Here is a 6,271-nt window from a genome sequence, read left to right as displayed (position 1 = left end):
TGTTCAATAAACAAGAACAAATTGATTGCATGAATAATATAAATCATCGAATAGCATCTAATACGAACAACTTACAAAATGAAAAGAAATTAAGCACTTAAAAATAACTGTCAAAAATTTATCAGCATATAGATTTTTTCTTGTAAGTAAACTGCATTCAAAATCTAAACCTTATTTATTTATCCATTTGCTTGTATATTTATTGTAGTTTTCATAATTTTTATGATTTTTATAATTTTTCAGCATACCCAAAACAATTGGTTCAAGTAGCCAGTGCACATAAAATATCTAGATTACTAATTACCATAACATTTAAAATGGTAGTAATATCAATGCCATTGCAGGGGGGAAAACTCAAATCAATATAATTTTTAGCTTTTTCTTTCATTTGTCTAGCATGAAACAATTGAATGAAATAAAACCGCTATAGAAATCAATATTACAACATCATTCAGTTTAGGAAACAAATGAAAAAAAAATAACATGAGATTTTAATTTTAAGAATTGTTCAAAAGTAAAAACATGTCCAAATTACCCTAACAATGTCAGTTAATAAACTACCTTCATTATATTAGCTAACAAAACACCTACACAGAGGTTACTACCAAAATTAAGCAAATATAAAAGAATTCAGAAAATAGCTCTTCAAAATCTAATTTCTCTTTAGCTATTTATTGTTCAAGAATAATTTGCCAAAAGAAGCTTATTGTCATACAGAAATGGATTGTGGTGCTCAGCTGACGAGCAAGTTGACTAACCCAAACTCATAATTCCCATCATCACCTTTGCATAATATATAATAGTAATATAATGATTGCGAAACCACAAAATTCATGCACAGAAATAAAAACATCACAGCAATTCAAGAAACTAGAAATTCATTTGTTGCTTTGAAAGAGGAGAATACATCCAGAATTAACAAGATCAAAACTTTTCAGGACTACTGATCCATGATTGCATGAACAACATATATCATGAAAATAGCATCTAATATGAAAAACTTACAAAATGCAATAGAAATTAAGCACCTAAAAGATTTAGATTTGTTCTTACAAGTAAAATACATTCAAAATACAAACCTCATTCATTTTTTATTTGTTTGTTTATTTATTGTAGTTCCCACAATTCTTATGATTTGTCAGAATTCCCAAACACTTTATTCGGGGTACTTAAAAATAACTAGATTACAAATTATCAAAGCATTGTAAATGGTAGGAATAACGATATCACAACAGAGAAAAAAAAAACTCAAATCAATGTCTTTTTTAGCCTTTTTTTTAAAATTTTTCTAGCATGAAACATTAAAAAGAAATAAAATTATTGTAGAAATCAGCATTATACCTGCATTTTCTTGCATTTGCAATGAAAAGTGGCAGAATACATGTGACCTTAATTTTATGAATTCTTCAGAAGTAAAGAAATTCATGCTATCTAATAGGATTTCATTACTGAATTTCACAAGTTATATACACATATATACACACAAATATATTATCACATAAATTTTTTATTGAGAATTCAGATGCAATTTTTTCTTTAATTTCAACTATCTAAACATTTGGACCATAATTTTTATATTTCTTTCAATAAAGGCATAGTTAATCTATTTCATCAAATAAAAACATGACCAAATTACCCTAATAATATTAGTTAATAAGTTACCTTTATTATTACCTATAAAATTACCTTTATTATATTCTTAGCAAATTTTTCTTTGAATTGGTGACAGTAAGCTCAAGCTTAGGCTACTCATCACTCATCAGCGTCACTTGGACTTGGATCCAACCACTTGAGAGAAGCCAAAAGCATTGTTTGCATCAGGTCGTCTGTCAATTTTCTCCCTTGCCAATCCATTTAGAATGGAACCATAAAACATGCAAGAAAAAAAAATGGGATTGAAAACTCTAATTGATAATTCAAAATACATAAAAAAATAATTATAGTTAATATCTAAACCCTAATAAGACGAGTTCAAGAAAAGGGAACTAAATTTATAAAATTTTTATGCGAAATGCTTGAGCATAGATTTTGAATACAATTTCAAAGCTTGCACATTTACCTCGAACTGTAAGTGTTCGAAAGATGCCAACTTTTTTATTGATTGATTTTTGGAGATTAACAAAGGTGAAAAGATGAGGGATCTAGGGACTGTAATGAGAAAGACAGAAGGTAAGAGCAAGATTTACAAAATTTAGGAGTAAAAACTCATGGCGGCCGCTTGTTTTTCTTTTTGTTGAGCGTCTACGATGGCGGCCGGTGATATCTTTGAGTTGAGCGACTAGGGTTTCTAACAATGGAAGAATGAGAGGTATTTATATTTTGAATCAAAATTTGGGGAAAAAATTAAAAAATTGTAAATGTACACGGTATTAAAAAAAATTGTTTTTTTATCTTTGCGGTAGTTTTACCCATCTAAATGAAACCTAATTACTTATTGTTTCACCAAAAATAAAATATAATTTAATTTAAAAAAAATAGATATAAAAATTAAGCTTGTTAATATTTTTACAAATTTCATTATTTTTAGTTGTTATATAAATTAACTTAATTTAAAAAAACATAGATATAAATGTAAGATTGAACTTGTTTTAGACAGATTTTGAAGGTAGAAAAAGATAAATTTATCTAGAACAATGAATTTGTATTTTTAGGGGAAACGAGGTACCTTACTGGTTTGTTGTGTGCGGTGTTTCTGAAATTCGAAGGAGGTGAGAAGGGAAAAAGAAAGTGGTAACAATGGTGAAAGGTTTGAACCTAGAAAGTCTTTCGAAGCGAGCTTCACACCTGCAAAACAGTGAAATATAGGTTAAAGGTGAAGCCGAGGTACCCCGACATTCACACTCCAACGCTCAAGTTAGCAAACTCAAGTTTTTTTAATGGAAAAGAGAGCTTGCCCGCCCTCTGTAAATCAATGTTTAAGGTTGAAGAAAGCTTATTTTGTGGAGTGTGAGTGTTCATGAGTGAATGAGAACATGACGGAGAATAAAACCTAGACACCTTTATATATAGAGTACCTCTGCTGCCACATGGCGTATCCTTTTTAGCTATTGGCTATCCGTTTTTAGGCCTTTCACATCTTTTTACCTTTTTATGATTTTTGGGCCATTATGTATATGCTTGGTAATCAAGAAGGCGTTCGCAGCGTATCTCATCCTTTGGAAACGTGGCGCGCGCTGGAGAGTGGTCCAGGGTACCTCTGCAGTGGCTGTCGGGTAGGCGGCTGAGGACCACTGTCCTTGGGACAATGTCCTTGGGACAATGTCCTTCACTTTTGGCAGAGGTGGCAAGCAGCTGTCCCCCCTTTTCAGTACGACGTTTTGATATTTAATTCTAACAAAATCAAATATTATCCTTCAAGATATGGAAATATTTCCCATGGCAGACTTTTTCAGAAGATTCTCCTGAATCAGATCTGTTGGATACCTCAAGTTATATGGGGTATCCCGATCTATGCGGGGTACCTCTAATTATATCGAGTACCTCTAATCATGCCGGGTACCTCTAATCATGCACGACACCTCGAATCGTGCAGGGTACCTCGAATCATGCCGGGCACCTTGGATTATATTGGAGTTTTTCCGATCGTCAACACATGACGTTTTGCTATTTTTCCTGTTTTTCCCCCAAACAGAACTAATTTTTTTATAATTGCACACTATTCAATATACAAATCATGAATCATCTAGTGAGTGTAGTATTACTCAAATAATTTGACTTAATTTAGAAATATAATTGTCATGCTTAAAGTATATAACTGTAAAAATAATTTAATATAACATTATTCAATATTAGTTGCATTCAATTTGTAAATATCCATATTATGTACCATTATGAATTTGATTAATGTTTAGCAAAAAAAAAAATAAATTACTATACCAAAAAAGATTAAATAAAGTAATTAATTTGACATAATTTTGTATGAATTAATCTGCATAAGAGATTGTTTGTGAGTTTTATTTAAAAATATCAAATATTAGATGCTTTATATTTGTCTAATATATGATTATTTTTTTAAAGGGTATACAAAGAACATATTAATATTAGCCACTAATAATAACAACAACAACAACATTTGAGGGGTAAGTATGATGTTTGGTATAATAATTATTCGATAGTTGGATAAACATTGCAACCATTTTCGTAGGGAGGGATTTAAGACCTTATATGTGTATTGTGGGATATTGGGATTGATTTCTTCCAAATATTTAGGAATAAATTATTTTTATTATATGTTTAGATACTTGGATTTTAATGTGATTAAAAGTTGATAAAGTTGTTTTGATAGTTTTTTAGGCAAAACATCATTACATTTATAAAGTAACTAGAAAATAGAACCGCGCTTCACGCAGCTTTGAAAAAAAAATTTAGTATTATCTTTTTTTCTTACTTTACACTTGATGAAACTGATAAAAAATATGAATTGATTTTTTTTAAGATGATACAGCCTTATAAAAAAAAAAAGCTATTAGCCAGCAATAAAAATAAAGAAGCAACGCAAGATAAAGAATAAAATGAGAAAATATATTATAAAGTGATTTTATTCATTCCAATTGTGTGTGTACAAAACAAAAAAATGAGCTCTTCTTTTATAGTTACATAATCACTCCATGAAATTAATGAAAAATTATGGATCATAATTTTTTGTGAAATAATGGGAGTTATAGGGAAGCTAAAAGTTACTAATGGAAGATAGTGGGGAGACTAAGAGATATATATTATAAACATCTACATTTATTTTAATAAATTTATAACACTCCCTCTTGGATGTTCATTACAAATAATATGCCTCATTAAAATTTTACATAATTGTTATTGTGTAATAACAATCAAATTAATTATGAGAAGATGAAAAGACAAATTTAAAAGAAAATTTCTCTATTTATTAGATAATAGAGAATATACAAATATGAGATGAGAAATAGTGATGCCACATCACCTCCTCAAGTCCCATCTTTATATATATATATATATAGATATAAAAATAGTTTAATTGATATATAATTTATTGTAATTTATTATATTAAAATATTATTCTTATTAGTACATAAGTTACATTTTTAAAGTAAAATATCATTGAATTTATAACGTAATATTAATAAAATAAAATAATTATTTTTGTTGTTTAAATATATTAGTCTATTAATTTTACTTAATTATATTTTTTATTAGTACATAAGTTAAATATATTAACTATTTTTTCATGAATTAAAAGAAAAAGCAGTATTTTCTTTTTTTAAGTTCAGGGGGGTCTTTGATAGTTTTCTAATTTTAGATTGATTATATTAATATTTACCTAAATGGAGGGAGCTGTATGATAGTTACCATTTAATATTTACCTCTTGTAACCAATTAAAATGAGACTGAGAGTACCGGTGGCCGGTTATTGGTTGTATTAATAAAATAATAAAAAGCGGCTGTATGAGATACAGCGGCTGTATGAGATACAGCTGCATTGAATCGATCGACCAACAGAAGACCAGCAAGAGATCAGAAGCAGAGCTAGATTCTCTTTATGATCAGGTGATCTGTCTTCCTTTGTCTTTTTATTTTTTAAAATTTTAACATTTAATTTTCGTTCCCTAATTATCGTTTTAATTCTGATTGCTGATGATGATGTGGTTTACTTGCTAATAATTGTCCCTTTACTTTTAATTTAGGGTTTGTTAATCAGATTTGACTCTCTCTGATTTTATTTTTTTAAAACTTATCATTATTTATTCGTGTGGTTTGATTAATTTCGAAAAATCACTTTTTTGTTAGGGTGCAAGTATTTTAGGGTTTGTGATGAATTTGGCTAGTTTGTTGAATGAATGTACTTGGAATGAATTCCCCAGCTAGAAAATCATAGAATTTTAGGGAAAAAAATTAGTTTTTCTATTTTTGTAGCTTATTGGAGGCATTCATGAGCTGAAGTGAGTTTGTTTAGATCATATTTAAATCTACTCCTAGCTTTTGTGTAATGTTTTGTGAATCATGTTTCAGTATTGTGCTATTTGGGAGGAGTTAAATTGCTGAAATGGTTTTAAAGTATTGAGTTTTTTTACTGATCTTCTTATTTTAAAAAAAATGTGTTAATTTAAGCTTACAACATCGTAAACATGGTCTTTCATTTAAGCATTCATTTGTACGCAAGATCTTCTCTTGAGGTTCTTTGTAATTTCCCTTAATATATTACTTCAATTCAGAACTTAAATAACATTGGGTTGGAAATGCAAATACATTATAAGGTGATGTAATTTTAATATAATTAGTATGATAATTATGTTGCTAT

At 28.8% G+C, this 6,271-nt stretch overlaps 1 protein-coding gene across 3 annotated transcripts in view; it reads left to right on the top strand.

The window, feature by feature from the left end:
* Positions 1-5,431: 5,431 nt before the first annotated feature.
* LOC18039365 (G patch domain-containing protein 8) overlaps positions 5,432-6,271 on the top strand; it is a 6,411-nt gene continuing 5,571 nt past the window's right edge. For all 3 annotated transcript variants that reach the window (XR_002904935.1, XM_024182394.1, XM_006428267.2), the window contains exon 1: positions 5,432-5,520. The gene's annotated coding sequence lies outside the window, so the exon portion shown is untranslated. The remainder of the gene's footprint in view (positions 5,521-6,271) is intronic.

The sequence above is a fragment of the Citrus clementina genome, unplaced genomic scaffold (genome assembly GCF_000493195.1).
Source record: "Citrus clementina cultivar Clemenules unplaced genomic scaffold, Citrus_clementina_v1.0 scaffold_6, whole genome shotgun sequence".
NCBI lineage: Eukaryota > Viridiplantae > Streptophyta > Magnoliopsida > Sapindales > Rutaceae > Citrus > Citrus x clementina.
This window is presented reverse-complemented; position numbering and strand designations above follow the sequence as displayed.